The 24,064-nt window shown below is 45.6% G+C and overlaps 1 protein-coding gene across 1 annotated transcript in view; it reads left to right on the top strand.

Annotated features, from left to right (window-relative positions):
* Galnt10 (polypeptide N-acetylgalactosaminyltransferase 10) overlaps positions 1-24,064 on the top strand; it is a 236,241-nt gene that overhangs the window by 144,289 nt on the left and 67,888 nt on the right. The window lies entirely within an intron of this gene.

The following is a 24,064-nucleotide window of genomic DNA, read 5'->3' as shown; positions in this document are numbered from 1 at the left end:
CTCTCTCTCTCTCTCTCTCTCTCTCTCTCTCTCTCTCTCTCTCTCTCTCAATTTTAATAGGGTCATACTCTACACATTACTTCACACATTATTCTACAACTCCTGTGTGTGTGTCACAGAAGTCCTTTAAGTCAATAATAGAAAACAGATCTAACTCATTTGGTTTATTGTTGTTGTTGTTAGTTATACATGACAGTAGAATGTAGTTTGGTATAGCATATATATATGGAGTATAACTTCTCATTCTTCTGGTTGTATGTGATATAGAATTACATTGGTCATGTAATCATATATACATATATGAAAGTAATGTCCTATTCTACTCTCTTTCCTATTCCCATTCCTCCTCCCTTCCCTTTATTCTTCTTTGTCTAATCCAAAGTACTTTTATACTCATTTGGTTTTAATAGCTAGATAATACTCCACAGAGTGAATCTGAATTCAGTCCCTTTTCATAGTACCCTAGTACCCTTATATAATAGACATACAATCAGACATAATTTTGTATCTGGTTTCCTTCACTAAACTTTCTGCAGTCATTTCACTTTGCATTGTGAAATGACTACCACACCTCGTCTTCCCCAAGTCAAAAACCAAAATGGAGGCAGAAGACAAATGAGGCCAGAGTATCAGGAGTGTTGTAGCAGAGGACAGTACAGAGAACCCAGCCCGGGTCTCTTCCTACCACCTTCTCCTGAACTGACTGACTAAGGGACAGGCCTAGCCCCCAGAAGCCAGGGCCCAGGCAGGGCAGACCTTCTGCCAACATGCATGCTACCGTGACCCATGTGCTTCAGCCTGCCTAGCCTCACCCCCAGGCCACCTTGACATGAAACAGGGTTCCCTGTTCACACACATGAAAGCAAGGGAAGAAGTTCTACCTTATGGATGGTAAAACTGAGGCTCAGAGAGATTGTTGGTAGGTGTCAAAACGATGCCCTTCCCTGAAAATAGTCTCCTCCTGGGTGATAACCACATTCGATAGGAGGGATTGGTCTTCCCGGCTATTAGTTGTGTAATATTGAGAATCTTGATCCTAAGTATCAATCTCTAGGGCATGTTACCATTAAGAAAATCAACAGGCCTTCTCCATTCTCTTCTCCTTTAATATTTTGACATCCGCAACACTTCTTCCTCGGACTCCAAAGGAGAGAACTGCTAAGAAGATTAAAGCTCTTACAGAATATCAATTAGTTAGTAATGAAGGAAATCTATAAACTTTTTGGTGGATAGCTGGCAGGAACACAGGATGCTGGAGTCGATAAATTTATGGGATATTTTGTGCATCTCTTAAAAAGGTAGGATTTTGTGAATTGAGCACTGTATAAATGATTTACTGTGAGAGCAAAAAAATCAAATAAGTAGCTTGGATTGCATCTGAAGCATCAAAAGCTGTGATGTTTGAGAAAGAATCATTTCTGTAGTGGAAAATAGCTGTGTTATATATTTTCAGAAAGGTGACACTCCTAATGCAGCAGCTAAACCTGCTACATTTTAAAAACTTGGCACAGGGGAAACTGCTAAATCGTGGATATTCTCCTGATTTTCTTCTGAGGGTTAAAGTCTAACCTTTCCCAATGTTTTAGTGTTTCCTTCAAAGCATGATGAGGGGAAGCAAAACCCAATGTAGCATGGCATTGGAGGTCCTCGGAATAAGGTCCCCAGGGAGAGGGCAGTGAAACTGCCCCCATGCATCCAGTCTGTCTTCAGAAAGCCCCTGGGCCTTTCCGCCAGCCAAGGTCTGACGTGCATTGTTATTTACCCAGGGTCTAAAAGAAGATGAGATTTAAGACTGAAATGAAAGTAAAAGGTTCCTTAATATCTACCTTGGTCCAGCACAAGCCCCCAGGTGCTAGCCCGTGTCATTCACTTTTAGCTCAGTAAGTGGGGAGCTGGGGGTTGTGATTTTGTCAGCCTCACAGAGGGAAATAAGCGATAATAGCAATAATAGTAATGCTTCCTAGCACCTGTGTGGCGCTTGTCGCGTGCCACGTACTGTTGCAAGCAACTTCAACACCTTACCTCTAATTTTACAGGAAGACTCTAAATAGCTAATACTTGCCTAAAGGGAAAATTCATATTTAAAAGAGTTCAAACCAGGGTATAAGAAAACTCCCTCCCCTCTCCTAAATAAAACAACAATAGCAAAAACTCTTAGGTAAAGATATGAAATATTCAATCATGATATTTGATCCATGTCCATATATCTAATAGATATTTTTCCTAGTCTCATTAATTACAAATATTAGCCAAATTCTCTATAGCATCTGTTCTAACAGATTACTGAAGTACATTGGCTTAAAACTAGGCACATGCTCTAACCTACAGCCCAACATCAAACCCATAGAAGCTTCCAGGTGAACCAATTGCCAACAGAGGGACTTCAGGGATCTGCCCCACTTGCCCTGCAGAACTTCCAGCCCCTAAAACATTCAAGCACACCTTAACAGACTCCAGAAACCTGACGTCAGGGCCAATTTTGATTTGACTTGAATCCAGAAGCCCCTTCAGAGCTGTTAACATTGGAGGCCTAAAATGCTGCAAGTATTCATGGCCAAAAATAAGCAATGCTTGACATTTCTGAAGATCAGGGAGGCCAAATCCACACATTTACATATCGCCCGTTCCAGAAGTTTTTTTCAAGAAGAAAATTGCAGCGCTGTAAATCGATTAGCATTCATGGGTGTTGAAAGTTTCATTTCTCTTTTCTGTATTTTTCTCATGTTTTACTACCTCAAATCGACAAATCTTATGAAAATGTAATTTTTGCAGTATTATGTAGAACAGAGATATAGGCATGTGTAAAAGCCACAGTAATATCCCTCCCTCTTGGAGAGTTAGTGATGTTGGTTCCCATAAAGTATTAACAGATGTGCGTTGCTTTTTCTAACCTCTGGGGATCCTTGTGAACACTAAGTTCCTCCTAAAAGTCCAAACTGCTCATTCCTCTTAGGATGATTTTTTAAACTTAATTGTTTGCAAACAAATAAAATTTTATTTAAATACAGACCTCCTGAGATGCCCATATTATTTGTAAGCAACCAGGAACTTCAAGATAACTAATAACTTCCCATTGTCTATTATTGGTTCTCCACTCCTGGGCCCACTAATGAATGGGATTTGTTGGTCATTGCTAATAATCTGCAATGAGGGTGAAAACAGGTGGAATTAGAAAGTTCTGCTTTCTGCCCAGTCTTTTCAGGAGCAGATATTTTTTTCCCCCTAGATGCTGTCAGATGTGGTCTAGAATGTTCTCAGTAATAACTACACTCCAGCCTCTGATCATGGAGAACTCAGGCTAACAGCTGCTTCCTGAAGCTCCACCAACAGCCAGCAAATCTGTTCTAACCAGACAGGAGAAACAGCCTGACCTCTCCCAGTTAACACGTTCCCCCTGCCATAAGACAGCTCCAACTCAGACCTGTAAACAGCCCTCCTTCCTGAGCAGAGGTGGCTCCAAGTACATTTTCTTTGTAGTGGACACAGAACCAGGTCTGCTCCCACAGCCCCATGGCAAGGTGAGGCGCACAGTCAGGTTGCTGAATCCTCACTCTTGCCTGCTTCTCATCATGCCACCTGGGTTCAGCCTGAATCCAGATGTGCTTCAGGCCAGACTTCGTCCACCCCATCCCAAAAGCTCTACCTTCTCTTCTCTTGCAAACTAGTCAGAGTTGCTTTTCTTCCAGCCCAAAAGCCATTGCTGCTGGCTTCCTTTCATGTGCTGGGTGAGGATTATGTGAGATAATGTGTTGTGACAGGGCCTGGCACCAGGTCAGCATTCAGGGAATGATTATTGTTAATGATGCTGCTGTTAATAATGGTGCTCCTTTTTATTACTACTAACGGGAACGTGGAGCTACCCCGTCCACCTCAAAGTCTCATTACAGGGATTAGATGAAACTAGAGAGTGAAATTGCTTTAATGAGCTGAAAAGCACAATAAGGACATAGAAGAGGCTGCAGGTTTCCATAGAAAGAAAAAACCCTGAGAACGTTTAATTTGGTGGCCAAAAACAAGTGACCTCAGAGGTGCTAACCTGGAGTGTGTACCCATCAGCCTCCACCTCCTGATGGATTCAAGCAGTGGCTCTTCTGCATATCATCATCGACTGAGGAGCTTGTCCAGGACCAGGACCTTGCAGGAGCTTGCAAGGTTACCAGGACCCACCAACAGCAATTCTGACTCAGTGGGTCCCAGCATCTGCATTCCTAACAGATGCGCCACATTATTTTGGTGAGATTAGGGCAGGGGGTGTAGTTGAGTGGCAGAGCACTTGCCGAGCATGTGCAAGGGTCTGGTTTGGATCCCCAGCATTGCAAAAAAAAAAAGAAAGAAAGAAAGAAAACACCGGAACACCGGGTCACAGGCACGGCAGGCCACTGTGTGTGCCTTGTGGCCTATGTGGATGGTGATACCCTGGGATCCTGTACCCTGCATCATCATTTGTGCAAAAACACATAGCTCATGTAGGAGGAGATAAGGTGCCTTCAGCCTCAGCCAGACCCCTGGTTTCCTGAACGCCTTGTTGTAAATCATTGTTCCACTGCAACAGGCCTGTGTGGATTTACAGTCCCACATTTAATTTCAACCACTATTCATTAATCCTGATGATCTCACTTAAATTATTAAACAGTCATATTCCAATTTTGAGGGCACTAATTATATCCTTGAGAGGCTGTTATTATCTGGATGATCAGATAGACTCAACCAACACTAGACTGTTTTCTTCCCAGTCAGCAGAATTTTATATTTTTTCAGAGTCAGGACTATGTATATTTCATATAACAATATCTCAGAGCTAATTTTTGAAAAATACTAGAGCAGGAGGTCTTAAACTGATGTGTTTAAGAATCACCCAGGAAGCCTGGCACAGTGGTGCATGCCTGTAATCCCAGCAGCTCTGGAGGCTGAGATAGGAGGATCGTGAGTTCAAAGCCAGCCTCAGCAATGGTGAAGCACTAAACAATTCTGTGAGTCCCTGTCTCTAAATAAAATGCAAAATAGGGCTGGGGATGTGTCTCAATGGTTGAGTGCTCCTGAGTTCAATCCCTGGTACCCACCCCCCCAAAAAAAAGAATCACCCAGGAAGTGTGTGTCACAGGCAGATTCCCAGGTTCTCAGTATAGATGGAGCCCAGGCCTCTGCTTCATAACCAGCAGTCTGGAGTGCAGATACAGGTGGTTCTGGAATCTGGAGATGAGAAAGTCTGTCTTAGGTGTTAGCACTGGAAGCAGCTAGAACAGCATTTGACTAAAAAAATATTTATATATATAAATACACACACATATATATAATATATAAATATGTAAATATATAGAGAGATAGAGATGAGAGAGAGAGAGAGAGAGAGAGAGAGAGAGAGAGAGAGAGAGAGAAGAGCGAAGAGAACAGTCCCTTCCTTCATCAATAGAGAATTAAAGCCCAGAGAGGGGGCATCTCTTTTTGAGAACCCCACAGCAGAGACACCACCTATATCTCTGACCTCATTTGTAAGGATCAAATGAGATAATAGATGGGAAAGCACTTTGGAAAGTATTCAGCACTCTATAAATAAGAGGAGGCACTATTATTTTCAAGCTGGAATGGCCTTGTGACAGAAATGGCTTGGTACTTTCTCTCTAAATTACCATAATCACCTGTATGAGGCCCCAACCAAGCCCATGATTCTAAATTCACCAGGCATGAAATAAATTCCTCCTGAAATGTGCAATAAATTTTTGGCGGCGGGGAGAATGTGCTTGGGGCCCATCCTGATCCTCAGTGGGAAGCTTCCTGTCTTTTCTGTTATCCAGTTCAGTCTGCTCTGGTGCAGATCACATCTCCTCCAAACTCTGGGCACCTGGCTTAAAAGCCCTGCTCTCTAGCACACAGATTCCCAGCCTTTCTTGGAACATGTGAAACTCTCCCGTGAGCATTTTTGCCCTCAAACGTCCTTCATAGGAGCCCACCCCTGACCACTGTCACACCTTGGGAACAGAACAACTCCAATCAAAGCACCCCAGGTCTTGGTTCTTTGAGCTCTGTACACTCATCTGCTTGGGTTTGCTGCTGGTACATCTTAAGGCCACGTCACTAAAGCTGATGGCCATGTCACTAAGCCTGATGGCTGGCTCTGTGTACCTGTGCTATTTACCCTGCTGTGTCATGATCAATAGGACAGCTCTCAAGAAAGCATTTCCTCATTGAATTAAACCACTCTTTTCTCATGGTCCACCCAGGGTCTACTTCCACCCTAAACTTCTCATGACTCCCTCAGGTTTTGGAAGACCCCATTTGTATCCTTACCCCCAAATTCCTTCCACTGGAAACAAATTTCTAAAATATGTGGTAACTGAGCAAGCTCAAGAACAGTCACTCTGGCTCTATTCACATTTCAACCTTTATTTTAAATTATTTCTTCCACACTCCTACGGATTCTCTCTCTTAGCATGTTCTACATACGTGAAACCTCAAGTTCAAGCTTTTGCAGGTTACCCACATACAAAGTCTATTTTTAAATCGGGAGAAATCAGGGCATTCCACTGATGATCGAAAGCTTGAGTGTTCCCAGGCAGCAGGACTTCAGAATCCAGGGGATTTCTGCACTGCTTTCAGGAACTGGCACCCAACATGTACGTTAGAGAAGAGAATGTGCAATCAGGGATTTGCCTAAGGTCATATGGCTGGTTAATGATACGTGTCCTCTGCACTCAGGGAGCACCTGTTGCTGGCCAGCCACAGCCCCACAAGCTGCCAGTCCCCTCCAGAAATCAATACACAGCTCCCCAAAGTCCAGGCTGTCCCTAGGGTCTCTGCTGTTCCTGCAGGGTCCTCCATTGAGCTCAAGGGCAAGGCCACCAGCAGCAGATGTGGACACTCTAGTCGTGTCCTTTTCTGTTCCTTCACTGAAAATATGCATTAAATATCAGCCACAGCTCATCCTTCCCCAACCTAGCTTTATGCAAATATAGTTGACAAATAAAAACTACATTAAAGTTGTACAACACAATGATTCCATACACACTGTGAATACAGTACCACAATCAAGTTCATTAACATGACCGTCACCTCACATAGTCACCTTTTTCTGTGTAGTGAGAATACTTAAGATTGGTTCTTTTAGAAAATTTCAAGTGTGTAATCCAGTGTTATTAGCTGTGGTCATTATGCTGTACATTAGGTCTCCAGAACTTACTCAGCTTATAACAGAAGGTTTGTCCCCTTTAACAAACATCTCCCTGTTCCCCACCCTCTGGCCTCTCAGGTTTCCCACTCTGCTCTCTGTTACTGAGTTGAGCTTTTTTAAATTTCACGTGTAGATAAGAGATCACAAAGTATGTGTCTTTTAGCATCTGGATTATTTTAATTAGCATAATGTCTTCCAGGTTCATCTGTGTTCTTGCAAATGGCAAGATTTCCTTCTTCTTTAACACTGAATAATATTCCTCTGTGTGTGTGTGTGTGTCTATATACATATACGTTTTCTTTATCCATTCATCTATCAATGGACATCTAGATTTCCATAACTTGGCTATTTCAAGTAGTTCTACAATGAACAGGAAGCAGACATCTCTTCAGGGTAGGGATTTTATTCTCTTTGGATATGTAACCAGAAATGAGATTGCTAGATTGTTGGGTAGTTCTGTTTTTAATTTTTTTAGGAACCTCCATTCTGTTTTCCAAAATGACTATCTGGGAAACATAAGCCAAAGATCATCCTTGAATCCATTTCTTGACTAGTGTTGTCAAATATCTGCCCCATTTGCACGTCCTAGCTAATTGCAAACGCAGCACATGCAGTACAGACTCTGAGAAGGGCTGAACAGCACCGTCAGTTCTTTGGACATATCCACGTGTGCTGTGTCTATACCAGCCTAACTTCAAGAGTCCACTTGGGCAGTACCTGGAACCAAATTTTATGACCACCAATTCCTCTATAGATGCTGCTGCTTTGATAATAGTGTGAAAATGCACTTGATACAAATTAAAAAAAAAAAACTAAATGTAGGACTTAAACCTAAAGTTGCTTGGGCTTTGAATCCTTGAGTCCTAAGAACCCAAACTCTAATCAGATAACAGGATGACATGGAGCTAGTGCTCAACCTCATGCACCTCCATGAACAAACTTGGGCTATTTCTGCAGAGAACTGTGCAGGTTAATTGAGATACGGCACATAGAGCACTCAGAACAGTGCCTGGCTCAGAGTAACCCCAACCTTGATGCCACAGCATTCCTTGACAGGAAATTCACCTGGTCATCTGTCCCTTCTTTTTCCTTCATCTCCCATTTTTAGATATGCCTTGGAGACTCCACACTGAAGATATGACTGTTAATAATAAAACCATGAAACAAAAATAATAAATGCCACCATTTATTAATATGTGCTAAGAACTGCAAACTCACAGTCTCCCTGAATGCTATGAGATCAGCATTGTCATCCGATGTTACATATGATGGGACTGAGGTTTAGGAAAGTCCCAAAAAGAGAGATAGCAAGGGGTGACTCAGGGTCTAAACTCAAGTTTTTTGGAGTTCAGAGCAACACACTTGAATGTAGATGGTAGAAATCATCTCAGAGGATAGAATGCCTATGTTCTCCTTGTTTGTTATCATAGAGCCATTCATTCTTGGCACTTTGACTTTGAAAATCAGGATCCAGGTTAAGCCAGACCACATATTCACCTACTAGGAAAAAGAATGAAAACACAGGCATTTTCCTACCAGAATTCTCACTGCTGATTTGCTGAGAATTTTTCCCCCTCTAAAGCAGAGTGTGATTTTCTTTCCCTTCAACCTTCATGGCACTGGAAAATCTTAAATTATTCAAGACAATGAAGCTTTATTATCTGCTGGAAGGCTGTAATGGCATTGCAAGGGATCATTTAAAAAGCTGTCTGTGGGAGCCACCTTGTTCTGAGCACCTGCTCCTGCATAGAATGGGAAGATAGATATTTATTTATCAGTGGTGCTTTATAACCGCCTTAGATCAATCCTATTATTCTTCCTCCACAACCCAAGCCCCAAATAAATGGCTAGTGATGCACAGAGCATGGAAATCATCTGTGTATCGTCAGTTGCTTGTTTCTCTTCTGTCATTTACATCTTGATGGACAGCTGTATGTTTGGAGAATTTCACTTTTATTTCAGTCTTTGCTCACACGGCCCATTTGTAATACCAGCTTGTATATTAATCGCCCCAATTTGACCTTCCCCATATTATATCACCCCCAAGTCACGCTGTTCACACCACGGTAGTCATGAAGACACAAATGCCAACCCTTGTTTCTTTCTTCCTTTTGACCTCCGTTTCTCTATGAAGAAATAGCCTTTCCCAGTGTCTGTCATCGGTGATAAGAGAAAATGCCTTTGCACAGTGGAGTGGGGAGGGTACATTGTCCTCCATAAATACCTCATCAGTTCAGTGGCATTGTGGAGTCAAAAGTCCATCCAGTGACTCTCCCAGCTATTGGTATGAAAATGAGCTGACCAGCTTCGGTTCCAGCCCTGCTTTGTGATCCTAAGTAAATGTCATCATCTCTCTGTGCTTTGGTGTCTAAGATTCCCCCCAGACTTTAACTCCTACAACTCTAGGAGAACTTCCTCGATTCTTCCCCAGAGCTGAGAGCTGTCATTTGATATCTTTAGTTGTCTCAATGAGCATCAGTTATTAACAACACACCACCCTTAAGAACTCTTGAGTTTGGGAAGTATTCACCCTTGTACAGAGTGACCAATGGCTCTGATTTCAGAAGCCAAAGACAGGAATTTGTGGTTTTTGTCTAAATATTGACTCTTAGATGATGTTTATTTCTTATCACCTTCTGTATATCTTTCCCTGTGAACCTTCTTTTTTTTTTCTAATTTGGTATTTCAAATAAGCTCTGGAATGATAAATCCAGTTGTTAAAGTTTGGGGATTTGACCTAAAACAGGGGATAAATAGGGTCTCAGTGGTGTCAAATACCTGTGATTGGAGGATGATGCCTTTGATGCTAAATGGGAATAATCAGGGAAGGCTTCCTGGGGGAGGTGTCATTGCCTAGCGAAGGAGGTTTCCTAGGCTGAAAGAACACAGGAGCAGAAGCTCAGGGGCAGGAAGGTCCATCTGCAGTCCTGGAGGGAAGCTGTGCCTCTGTCCTCTCTGCTGGGCTGGGAGATCCTTTCCTGATCCCTAACGGGACACATAATCTAACAAAGGATTCCAGGTAGGAAATGTCACCTGGGAGTTGCAAATTCTAAAATATCGAATTTATAGACATTTAAGAAAGTCCAACGTGTCAGTGTTTATGGGTCAGCGGCAATAGATTATTTGAAATCAGAACTGAAGCTTATAATGCAAGGTCTCTGGCCACCATGGTCATCAATTATAGAAGAAGCATAAGCTACAGTCCCTCCTAAACTCCGAGATCTGTGCTGTACGATATAGTAATCACTAGCCACATACACCTATCCCATTTAAATCAACCGAACTTCAGTAAAAGTTTGGTTTGGTAGTCGAACAAATATCACTTCATGTGCTCAGTAGCCGTCTGTAACGGGGACAACACACTTATGGAACTTGCAGAAAATTTTACCAGACAGCACGACTCTAGAGACAGCAGCCATTGGCATTCAGTTCACACAGAGTGGAGGCAGGGGCAGTGGGAGGACCAGGGGTAGGTGCAGAGGTCAGGACTTTCCCTGTTCTTGGGTGTCCTGGGCCCAGGTGCAGGAGGCTGGGTCCACAGCCCCTCACTCCAAGGTCAATTGCAATCACCTGCTGGGGGGAGTGTAAATTGACAGGCGAGTTTGGCAGTGGCAGTCTGTATCAAAACTCCTTTCATTTAGCAATTCCATCTTAGAAACATTTCTAAGGAAACAATAAAAAATAAACAAGAAGATATATTTACACACACATATATGTGGATATTCACATGGTGTTGTTTATAATAGCAAAAACCAATAGCTATAGGCAGAAGTGTGCCATGGAAACCCTGCTTCTGCGAGACGGGGGCGTTGGTTGGCCCAGGACCACGCAGCTCTAGGTGGGAGCTGGGAGCTTCCCTGGGACAGGCAGGCCACAGGCTCCCCCACTATTTCTTTACATCTCACCACTTTCCCCAAGGCCTTGTCTTTCAGTCAGGAGGCAAAAAGGAGCTGGCCTTGGTCCCGTCCCTGTCACGTGCCTTTTTTTAGTCATGCCAATTATATGTTTGTTCACACAGACGCCTGTTCAGTGGCATGTGATGCTACACAGCCTCTGAATGCTAGTGTTAATTAGGCAAAGCCTACACTGGGTGGCACACTGCATGGGTGTACAAACTAGGCATTGGCCAAATTAAGAAAGGCGAACCCTGCCAAACACAGGAGCACTTTGACCCGGCTGCTTGGGAAATTTTATTCACTCCTGTTAGTTTAAGAAACCTTTGATTGCCCTTAATCTCCCCATGACTACAGCAGGGAAGAAGTTTCACAGGGCCTCTGACTCAAGTTGGAATGTCCTCTGTCTCCAGCTCTGTGTCATCTGCAGGTGCCTCTTGGACCCAGGGGTCCTTAGCTGCTCCCCTCTTCCCCTGTTCTCTATAGCTGCCCCCTCCCAGGGAATGTTTGCAGCTCTAGGCAGGGACCAAGGGCTGTGAGGTTGGGTTCTTACCCTGCAGATATTCTTTGAAATGTATTATTTATCGGGGACTTGGCTGTGGCCAAGAATTTGTGTTCTTCAGCACAATGGGTGGAGGGGGTGGGTCACTGAGCCAGGTTGTCTGTGCTTTTTCCTGCTTCCAGAAATCTCTGCTGAGCCCCAGCTGCATACCAGGCTTTGAGTAAGATCGTAGGGATACCTTGATGAACTCGAAGACATAAGCCCCAACCTGAGGGGCTGGGATCCTACAGGGAACTGAAGGCTCTGCAGCCCCTGCCCAGACAAATAGCAACAGGCAGCAGGAGTGAGGGTTGGGGGTGACTGTAAATGCCATATTCATGCACTCAGTGCACGCCCTCGGTCCGCCAAGGGCCCTTCTCACCAGAAGGAGCAGCATCTTGGAGTAGCACAGAGACAAGAGAGAGGAGAGGACGTTTTTCAACTGGCTCTCTCCTCTCCTGTTTCCCACTGGTGATAATTCAAGCTAACTCGCCAGGTATGTCCCATGCCCCATGGTAATGCGTGATGTTTCGTGTGACTCCTGGGGACTGATGCTGGTGGGAGCAGTTGGGGAGGGGGTTGAGGACAGGAGAGAAGGCGCACAGGCTTTATGTCTGTGTATCTTTATGGTAATGACACTCACATTGGCTGTACCCCTGTGCCTTCCTGGGTGGGAGAAAAAGTGTCGGCATTATAGATACTAAAGCCCCAGCCCAGGTGTGCATGACCCTGGGTGTGTCTATGTGATCCTGTCACTGCAGGTACGTGGCCAGCCTTGTGTGCTGATCAGTTCAAATCCACGTCATGAACCTCTGTTCTTCTGCCTCCTGACAGTCCTCCTCACCCTTCAGGGCCTGGAGCGGTCAGGCCTTCCCACCTCTGAGAAGGCTCTTCTGCTCCGTCCCCTGCTGTCCTCTTCCCTGAAAGTCCTGGAGCTTGAATGCTTGGGCTGCAAGCTCTCCCTCATCATTTGGACCTTCCTGTCTCTGGCCTGGCATCTGCCTCTCCAGCTGGAGAGTGAGCAGCTCAAGGGCAAGGGGCCAGGCACAGTGGGAGAGGACGTGCCTGAAAAGCTTGCTGGCCGCATGGGCACTTGCCAAAACATGACGTCTTTGAGGCAGCAGATGCTGTTATATGTCAAAGAAAGAAGTGAGTTTGGGGGTATACTTTCTTTTTTCCTGTGTTTTGTTGTTGTTGTTATTTTGTTTTGTGTTGTTGTTGTTTTGTTTGGCCATGCTGGCAGTGGAGCCCTGGGCCTCACTCGTGCTAGGTCTAGACAGAACCACAGAGCTGCATCTTCAGCCCAGCTGACTTTCTTTTTTAGTGAGAATTTCCCACACCCTCACTGCTCCTCCCAGCATTAATAAGGTGGCCCACTCCTATTTTGTAGATGAGGTCAACAGAATGCCTAGGGTCAGTGACACAGCACATGAGACCAAGGCCAGGCACGACCCTTGTCTTGTTCTCCCTACAGTCTGGTGAGGGCTGCTGCATGGAGGGAGCCACATCTCAGATACAAGGAAACTGAGGCCCAGAAAAGACAAGTGAGTGGCTTCGGGTCACATGCCAAGTTTGAAGACAGGTCCAGGCCAGTGCACCCCACTTCCAGCTCACAAACTGGGTGCCCAGTGCTACCTCCAGACCTCTGGCTCCAGGACGCAGGGCGCCTTCATTTCTGGAAAGCCTCTGTCTGGTGTTTGGAAGGGGAATGCATTTGTCTTCCAGTGGAAACCTAAGGGCTCCTCTGGCTAGAGATGAAGCCTGCCTCACTGACCTGCCAAGGGCAGCAGCTCCCCGTCTCTTGGGGATGCTGGAGCCCCCTGTAGCTGCGCACCCCTCTAGGATGGAGTCAGGACTCAGTTTGGAGACTCTCACATCCCTTTCTCTTTCGTTTCCATCTGCACATGACAGGAAATACATAGGGAGCCTTGATAATCAAGGCTAATCTGGGGGAGACAGAGTGGGCAGGGCACTGGGAGTTTAGGAGGTGGGGTGGAAAAGGCTGTGGGACTGGAAAAGGCCTGGGGCTAAGGGAGGGGGGCTGAGTCCCCAGGCCTTTCCACCACAGGCTTCCTGGAATCCAGAAGGCCCTGCCCACTCTGGATCATGGTCTCCTCATCTGTCGTGGCCAGAGAATGGCCCATGGCTATGTTTTCCAGTCTTTCTTTTTTCAATAGTAAAACATTTTCCAGAAGAAATCTTACCCAAGAACCTGACATAGAAAAGCATATAGTGTGGTTTCTCCCCGAAGGTGAAACAAGGGAGATCTGGGAGAAGCTGAGTGCTCCTCCAGGGCCTCAGGGTGCACAGAGCACAAACTGGATCCTTCTGAGCTTCTGAGGTCCTTCCAGGGCCTACATGGAGAAAGGGGCTGAGGCACTGGGTCAAGGAGGCAGGCAGGAATTTGACACATCTTCACTTCAATTCCTACTCTCTTAAGCTATTTTACCAACATAAAAATTCTCTTTGCGGTGAAAATTCACAATGAAAAAAAACCAGAAACCTCCATTTCTATGCCAATACCTTTGTTAGTATTTCTTGAGTAATCCTTGGGTATGTTTATGGGAGAGGCCACAGTAACTTTTTTCTTTTAAAGGAGACTGTTTATCACTTAAACCTGGCAAACATGGCTCAGCCCTGTGTTGGCCAAATGGGCACATTTTGATAGGGAGGAGGGTTCGGTGTAAGGGAGGTGCCTAAAAATGACAGTGTGCAGAGAGGACCGAAGTACAGGGGCAACTACCTGAAAAGGAAGGCTACCAGCTGGTATTTACATCTAGGCTCATTCCCTGTAAATTTAAAAACACATGGGACATCCATAGCCATATACATGACTTATACGTCTATGTGTGTGTGTATAAATACATATTATCATTCGGAAGTTACGTGAATTATAGTGTTGATAGTGGTCTGGGTGGTGGGATTACAGGTGCTTTTTATTGCCTTCTTTTTTTCCATCCCTTAAACTCCTTTAGTCATAGAGAACTCTGGTGAATTACTCCTCCTTTGCTCTTGGTCATAAACTTTGAAGTGTTTATGTTGCGTTCAAGGTGCTGGATACAGCCCTTCCTTATTTGACCTTCAAAATAATGTTTTCAGTTCTGATTGAATTGCCAGTATTTAGAAGTTGGGAAGTTCCTAGTTTCCTATTCTCCAGTCCCCTGGGCCTGCATTCCCATCACCAGCCCTGTAGGGCGTACGGCTTTCCCCTCTGGCCCATGTACTGCACATCCCCATGCTGCCCGAGAATATGTGGACCCACAATTTGCTGTCAGGACTGCTGGCCCTCCAACCTGTGCCCTTTAAAGCTTCTCCTACGGACTGCTTCCCTTAAGAGCCAAGGAGAGGACTGGACTAACGGGAGACCCACAGTGCTTGATGGGAGAGAAGCCATCTCTCTCCCATCCAGAAGGCCCTGCCCTGGAAAGCCCTGGACATAAGTGGGGAAAAACAGAGCGCTCAGGTGGAGCCTCTCTGACCACATCCTCATTAATTACTGACTTTTAAACAAAACGCATCAGCGAGGTGTTGGTACCTCTGCTTAGCAGTTCGCATTTCTGAAAAGGTCAAATGGAAAACAGTCTTTGCCTTTTTCTCCCTAAATGACGCTCATGGAACCCTGAGAGGGAATCAAATGTGGGGCATGGGGTGGGGGGATATCCTGACATTGAGTACATGAAGGAGCTGGGATTTGCAGCATTTGGCCTGCGGGGAGGAGCCTAGTAAATGTCAGTTGGGGAGATAGGATCTCCTTGGGGAATCCAAGGCGGATGCCATTCTTCCTGATTTAAAGCAACAATAATAGAAATATTAATGAACTCATGAGAATTAATCCTCTGTCCATCCCTGTCACTAGGTTTGCCGAGCACTTTGCATACATCATCTTATTTCACCCCAACACCGTAAGATGTGGAGTTCTCATTATCATGCCCACTTTCCAGATGAGGAAACTAAGGCTTAGAGCAACCTAAGTAACTTGGTGGAGCTGGTCTGCAGAAAAACTAGCCATCCCACCTAAGTCTGCCCAATTTTGGAGGCTTGCTCTCACAGGCTGTGCCCGGCTCCGGCTCCTGCTGTTTCCCGTTTCTTTGTCAATGTGCTGACAATGACAGCCTTCCCAACTGCTTCTCCCTTAAGCACCCCCCACACACACACCCCCACCCCCACCCCTACAAACATCTGCCTGACAGGCAGGGATGGAATTAGTCTCCCCATTTTACAGACAGGACACTGGGGTCCAGAGAGGCAAAGGGATTTGGAGGCCAGCCCCAATTCCTCAGAGTTCTCAGGCCTCCCCTACCAGTTGCAGCAGGGCTCTCCCCAGCTGTCACCGATGTGCAGACGTTTCCACAGACTCTGCCTCGTTGCCTGTGCATTCATCAGAGTCTTGTATTAGTTTTTTCCTGCTTTCTGCCTGTTGTGTGAGCCACGCCACAAGAGCCTTATTAATCACTTGGAGTTGAAGGTTACCAAGAAAAATATGCCAGAGTGTGACAGGCCATTAGTATTTGTGTTGTAAGGAAACCAGTAATCATCTTAATTGGTGCACACTTTGGAGCAGAGCCAGGCCCTCTTCTGAATGGTTGGCTCCTCCTTCCTATTCCATTAATGCTACGGAAAGCACACCTTCCTAACCCCCTCTGTCCACAGAAGCCACTTTGACCTCTGGATCTGCGTCTCACCCCTGAAATCCTGGGCCTCCCTCTTCACTCGGACCAGCTGGGCACGGGAGAGATTTATGAGGTCAGTGGAGCAGTCCAGACTCTGGTCCTGGAAGTTCATGCCCACCTCCATGCCTTTGACGGTGACCAGACATACCTCCCAAAACACAGGCGGCCTCAGAGGCCCAGAGAGGAGAGAAGTCAGCCTATAGGCCCCCTTCTGGATCAGTGGCCTCACCCAACCTAACAGGGTTCTCTTCTTCTTCTTCTTTCTTTAAATGCTTACTTTCTTTTAAAATATATATATATATATATATATATCTCCTGACGGGCACAGTGGCATACGTCTGTAATCCCAGTGGCCAGGGAGGCTGAGGCGGGAGGATTGTGAGTTCAAAGGCACTAAGCAACTCAGTGAGACCCTGTCTCTAAATAAAATACAAAATAGGGCAGTGGATGTGGCTCAGTGGTCAAGTGACCCTCAGTACAAAAAAAAAAAAAAGTCCTATCTTTTCCCCACCATCCACCTGACATTCTTAAGAGGATGGGGGGGGGATGCAGAACATAGCCCCCTTCTTGAAAGGGCCATCCCTTGGTGCATCATGTCAGACCAGCACCACTTTATCTAATTTATATTATGCAAAGTCATTATTTTCTAAATGTTTTATTACATCGAACATGTCCCATAAAATACACCCTCTCTCCTCCCTCTACACCACCTTCCTTCCTAAGATACTCAGCTTCTAAATAGGAACTGTTTGTTGTTGGGACTAAAAACTAGGAAAGCCACTTCAAAGGGAAACTTGGAAATATCAAACAAAATTTAATGTAACATCCTATAATCTAAGAATTCCACCTCCGGGTTTCCATCCTGGAGAAGCACTCTGTATACCAAGGGTGCTCACTATAGCACCGCTTGTTAATGGTACCAAGTCAGAGACGACTATTTAGTCATCAGCAAGGGACAAGGAATAAAGGATGACATTAACATGAAATATGATACAGCTATTCAAGCCAGTGTACTGGGACTGAGTGACATAAGCAGAGCTCTAAGTGTGTCATAAAGGAAAAATACAAGCTGCCTCACAGCTTGGGATGGGGTCGCTGCACACAAGCACAACAAACACTGTTTTCAAGGTGTGTGTGTGTGATTGTGTGTGTGTGTGTGATTGTGCATATGTGTGCTTACAAATGGCACCAACGCTAATAGCAGTTGCCTATGAGACAGGACTGAACCAGAGTCAGGGCCAAGAGAAACTTTACCCTCGTGTTTGTATTGCTTTACTTATTTTTATAAGGAGAATAGATGCATGTATTTCTCATTTAATTAAAATATGCCATCTTAGTGAAAAGAAGGTGGTCGAGCCAATAATTTGTCTCCTGCCAGGTTTTAGAGATTTAACATGTTCCCCCTCCCCTGGGGGCATTGGTGTCCTAATCCTTCATACACTGAATTTTTGTTTCTAGAAAATCCTGATTTAATTCTCGTACATTCTCAGGAAGTGTATTCTTTCAATGGAAATAAATTATAAATTCCTTATTGTTCATTAGTATGATCTATCACAAGGGAAGTGCCATTGGACTCTAATTCCCTGTGTACCCAGATGCTTTAGGATGCTGTGCCTCTGAATAGGTGGTTCTTTCTGTCTAGAATACCCACTCTGCTGAATTCCACTGAAACTCAGCTCAGGAGGGCTCTGCAGAGGTGCAACTGGTCTCTGCACACACTTCCACCAGCAAAGGAAGCCGCGGTGAGGGACACTGGTTCTGCAGCCCAGCAGCCCTGGATGCATTCCCTGGACTCTACCTCTTACTAGCAGCATGCAGAATCCCTCAACTCTCAAGCCTCAGTTTTCTCATCTTCAAAATGGGGATGACAGGCGCACCTTTCAGGGACACTGTGGACAGTAGATAGTACTTGAAGGATGCCTAGAACCGTGTCTAGAGGGAGTACGCTCTGTGGGTGTCAGTTCTTCATGCTGTTCTCGAAGCAGAAATGTCTTTATCAATCAACCTGGGGCCTGAGCATGGTTATCTTAGTTTTGATCGGCTCCAAGTGAGAAATGCTGGAGGCTTTGCTGAGTGTGATGTGGCGCTGCACTGTACAGTATGGAACAAGAAAGGCTGCCCCTGGGGATGCAGGGATTTTCCACTAAAAGAACATTAAAGCCCCAACAGATCAGAAAGTATTAAAAGAAGCCACTTGGTGGGTTAATTGGTGATATTTGATTTATTTTTGCATTGATTTTCCAGTAATTTCCAAAATAAGCACATGATTGATAAAATAAGCACTAGATGATTTTTGAAATACCCCTCCAGAGGAAAGCAGTGGTAACCCACGGGCATGGGCTCACCTCTAATGGCAGACAAGCCCTGTGACAGACCCAGATGCAGTAGGTACCATGGGGCATGCCAGAGTGCCTGGGATCTTACCACCTGGCTTCTGGGCAATGCTGGTTGTCTGTGGTTTCCATGACCAGACGGCCATCTGTGTTGCTACAGGAGAACAAAATGCCTCTCCAGGGCCGAGAGCGTCCTGCCATAGCGTGCCAGGGCCAGTGTTCCCTGTTTCCTGTTGAGCTTCTGATGCACAGCAGCAGGCAGCTCCTTCTGTTCTCCTGAGCCACCCCAGTGGTATGCAAAGTAACCCCCTCACTCCAGCAGCAGTGAGCACTGGCTCTGTGTGTGTGTGTGTGTGTGTGTGTTTTCACGTGTGTTTGAACACAGAACAATTCAGAACACGTGAGCATCAGTCAGCTCACACACAGCTAAAGGTCCACAAGTGTCCTGGGCCTCCATGGTCTGGGTGCACAGAGCTCACAACCCGTGTTAATCATGGAGGTCCCTCTGAGGCAGCATTCCATGTGTCTTCTGGTCTTTGACACATAAAGCAAATACGAGATTGAAAAGTGCAAGTTGCTCACAGCTGGGGTAGAGAGAAAATTATAGGGCTAGATTAAATAGGCTAGAGCTTGTGGAAGGAAACCACGTTCGCTCTACGCTAATTACTAAGTGCATCTCAGAAGGAGCTATCGGGTTAAAGGAGCACGGCTCTAGCTGGATTTTTACACTCTTAGAGCTAGTCATACAGACAGGCACATCATGTTGGGACTGTCGAATCACACAATTCCATTACTGGAGGGGCCTTTGAGCCACACAGTCCAACCATTTAGCCAACACTTGGGTCTTTTCAGTGCCTTACATAGTAAGCTCCACCTCTGGCTGGCCTCTTCCACTGATGGGCAGCTCCCTCTCATGAGACAACTCGTTTCTTCTGCAGACAGATTTTATATGAAGTCCTATTCTTACATTGATCTGAACTGTGGCTTTATCTTTTAGTTCTGGTTCTGTCTTCTGGAGGTGAACAGCACGGTGACAGGGACAAGACGTGAGTTACAGAGTCTTGAAGAGTCCAGTCTGCTAATCAATCAGTTGTCGGCTTTGGTAAAAGTGCTCCTCCCCACAAAGCTTCATCTCCATGTCATAATGAGGCCACTCCCCCTACTTGGGGTAACCCAAGGATCAAAAGAGGGAATGGTGGGGGGTGGGGGCGAAGAACCAGCTAGATGTGCAGATACTGATATAGAAAAATGACTGTAACATACTGTTAAATGGGATGGGGGACAAGTTTCCAAAGAAATATATAAACATCAAAGTACTGGGAAATTGAGAAAGAAATACAGCAAACTGTTAAGTGTGGCTATCTCCAGTGGGAGGGACTGGTGTGGTTTGTCAGCTGTTATGCTCTCTCTCATGATGATTAAAACATTTTTTTAATGCATCACTTTTGGAATCACAAAAAGATAATGAAGACATTTCCATTTTATAAAGAAAAAGTTGAACTACCTAGAACACTTTATAAATGAAAATGGAAACTACCCGTTCTGGTTGTGGTGTTCCTTTCTGTGCATGCTGTCTGAATCTCCAAGGCATGTCTCAATATGATTTTGTGCCAGCGTCTGTCTACAAGAAATGGACTTAACTATCTAACCACAAAAACAAACAAAATCAGTGACTGCTTTACACCCTGCCTGATCTGCCCCATGGCCTTTGCATTTACTGGTCCCCATATTATTATTATCGACTTGTGTTCCATTGCTGATGATCACATGTGAAACAGAGTTGTCTCCCTTGGCTTGGATGTGATGGACAGAGATGTACTCTTGGGTTAAGTAGGGAGTGATGTTTGAGTGGCAGTTTCAAGAGTGGTCAGGGTGGATACCCTGCTGGGACTTGCTTGCCAACACTACCTCCAATGTTTGGAGACTCCGAAGTGAATATCTGGATGACAGGGCCTCCAAACAAACATGCTTTATGTCTTCCCTCAGATGAGTCCTCTGGAAGCTCATCACTTGTATGTGTCTAAAAAATAAATAAATAAAAGCAGCAAGTGCCAAGTAAAATATATCAAGTCAGAATCATTCACCAAGCATCTGTTAGCACCTTTAGTGTGTCAGTGCTGGGAGGGAAATGAATCCGCCTGGGTCTTGCCCTCTTGAAGACTGTGTCAGGCCGATGGACACATGTCCTGAACAGGAGCATGCAGCATGGATGGAGCAGGTGCTGCCCTCAAATTCATCGGAGGTGAGAGCATCACTTGTGGGGATGCTGCTTCAGGAGCACTATAGGCTAAACCTGGAGGGAGGAATGGGCTTCCCCAAGAAGGAGAAGCAGAGAAGGATGCTCTGAGTCGTGGGACATGCAAGAGTCAAGGAGAGAGACAAGGAGACTCATGGAGTAGCATCCGCAAGGAGTGGATCAGGCACAGGGTTGAGGTTGGAGGCGGATCTAAAAAGGGGGACTCCGGCCATTGTTGAGAGGCCTAAAATGCCACCAGCAGATCTGTGCCATGGCCACCGTGTGGTCAGAATGAGAGAGAAGGGATTGGAGACCAGAAGACCTGAGCACCCCATATTAATCCCTGGGGGGGGGGGCTTCTGTAAGCAGCCAGAGGTGGCCCCTCGGGTCCTGCTCTGACACTAACCAATGCGGAAGCAGCCCTGGATGGAAAGCTTCCAGACACTCAGCGCTGGGTTGGGCTGCGGGGTTTTGAGAAGGGGAGGGTTGACGGGCGCTGGAAGGGGTGCCATTAAAGCTCTGACATATGTTCAGCTTTTTCTTCCTGTGAACTGCGCAGGAAACTTTTCCCCAGGGGACAGTTTTGCCCTTTAACAAATATGAAACTCACAGGCCAACACCGTTGCTGAAGTGGAGATTTTTCCTCCCCTTTTTTTTAATAACACCTTAAACGATAGGCACGGAAGCCAGCGTCCTAAATGAAACACATGTTGCTCTCTGACACCTGACAACCTGACATAATTTAAGAGCAGCTACCAAGAGCCCACAGCTAAAAGTGCTCATGAATCTGCTCCCCTGGACGGACTCCAACCCAGTGAAAAAGCAGAGTGGGCTTTTCACCCAGGGACCCTCCTTCTCTTCTCATTTGCAGCTGATTGGTGGGGAGTCGCTTTCAGAAATCAGGGGAGGTGGTAATTAACTTGATAGTGGCGTTTTCTGGAGTGTTTTTATTCGTCATCTGATTATTAAACAGATTTATGGCCCTGCCCACCCACTGGAAAGGGACCAAGGCATTTAGTTGAAATTAAAAGTGCAGACAAGGCTGCCTGTTTAGATGATAGCATCTCTTCTTTAATAGATTACTCATCTTCCGCGGAGTGGGGAAGAGGAGTTAATTTGTGTGATGAAGTGCTTTTCATTTCTGAGAGCTGGCTGGCGGATGCGATTGCTTGAGGAAGGAGCGTAATTCATTCTTAAAATCACCAAAGGCGTGCTCAGACCAGATACCTGTGCGGCCAGGAGTCGGGTAATTTGTAACGTGATGCCAGAGAACAGAGGGGCTTGTGGTTTCAAAGCAAATGTTTGGGGAAGGTGTACAGTTTGTCTTTAGGTTGTGGTCATTCCAACCATCCATTCCCAGGAAAGTGCCAGAGGGAGAAAAAAAAAAAAAAACTTAACACGTTACCCTAAGTCATCAGAGCAGAAGGCCCCTGACCTCAGGAGACACTGCCACGAGTTAGGTGACCTTGGGCAGGACTCACTGTGAGTTTGTTGCCACATGTGACAGGAGGGTTAAGTTTGTAAGGCAGTGGCGAAGGCCACTGTGTGGAGTAGGGTCCGTGCCTGGGACCCAGCAGGTGATGGTCAGTCAGCTCCTCCTTATCCCTGGCTTTGGATCAGGGCCTTTCTCTGCTTTTACCCTAGATGCTCAGAGTGTCCTGAAAGAATCCATGTGAACAAAAGTATCTGGGAGGACTTCAGCTTAACTGAACTGCTGCCAGAAGAGAGGAGAGGTCTGACATTAACAGAATCCATAGCAACCCTTACAATCCCAACAGGCACTGTTGCTCTCCCAAGGTCCCCAGGCCATGTGCTCTCTCACCCTCCCTCTGCACATGGCCTTCCTTGCTGACTCCTTTTTCCTGGTCCTGGATGTCCCTCCAAAATGCACCTTGCTCCTGGAATGCCCTAGAATATTCAGCACTTCACCAACCTCCTCTTCCCTTCTCCTACCCCTGTTTCCAGCTGCCACCCAAAACAACTTACAGACACACCCGGGACTCTCTTCAGGGTGAACGCAGACGAAGGGAATTGTCTCTACATCTTTGCTTTCCCTCCCCAGGTTTGCCACTGCCCTGACTTGTCCAGGAATACATTACATCAAGGCAAAACTGTTCTCGTTTGGGTTGAAATTCTGCCAGATGTTGCTCACAGTTTTCTAAAACTGCATCTTCCAGAGCAGTGCTGCTCGTGGCACTTGAGCTGCCAACCCCGCACACCAGGACCATTCTCTTAGGTAAAATAGTACATATTCCAGAATGTGGCAGTCACGAGCACAGCCGTTCCCTCCACACCTCAGGAGACTGGTTCCAGGATCCCTGGTGGATCCCAAACCTGCAGGTGCTCAAGTAGTAGTTTTGTGTGGTTTTTGCATATAACCTACACACACCTCCTATGTACTTTAAATCATCTCTAGATTACTAGTGACACCTAATTCAGTGTAAATGCTGTATAAATAATTCTTATACTCTATTGTTAGGGAATGACGACAAGAAGAAAAGTCTGTTATCTGTTCAGTAGATGTGATTTTTTACTTTTTCAAATACTTGGGATCCACAGTTGGTTGAATCCAAGGATGCATCATCCGAGAACAGGGAGGGCTATTATACAAGCATTTGGCTACATCTCTTTCTTCTTGTAGACACTTACATACTGCAAAATGTAAATACTTACAAAATGGCAAATACTTACTATTTTATCGTTTTTCCTTCCTATCACAGTGGGGACATGATATGGAATTTTTTGAAAAGGGGTATTAGGTTGAATTGTTTGTGGATTTTGTTTTAAGGCATTAAAGGGCACCATGTGAGACAGGTACCCCTATTAAATAAGGGGGTATTGAGTTGGAGTGTTGAAAGCCCCTGATTTAAAAGTGGGCCAGCCAGACACTGGGGTTATGTTGGCCTTTGACAAAGGCTTTAGGCCCATCCCCTTAGATCTGCAGTGGCCTCTGTGTTTTCCAGCAGCTGAGACAATAGGTCCAGAGATGCCAAAAGCTGATACACGCGTTTTCCTGGCAGCTCTTAGGGTGATAGGAGACAAGTGAAGTGCGTTCTCTGGAGTCTCTGGCTGGATGAAATGGGCTGTCTGAGGGGAATGGCTTTCTCCACCTGTTGGTGTTCCAGGAGTCTCAGATCACAGAAAACAGTTCTCATGATGACCCACAGAGGCAGCCATGCCGTGACAGTCCTGCTTATAGAACTGCACCCTGCATGTCTGTGCATCT

The sequence above is a fragment of the Marmota marmota genome, unplaced genomic scaffold, assembly GCF_001458135.2.
Source record: "Marmota marmota marmota unplaced genomic scaffold, marMar, whole genome shotgun sequence".
Lineage (NCBI taxonomy): Eukaryota > Metazoa > Chordata > Mammalia > Rodentia > Sciuridae > Marmota > Marmota marmota.
Note: the sequence above shows the minus strand (reverse complement) of the source record. Positions and strands in the feature narration are given on the sequence as shown.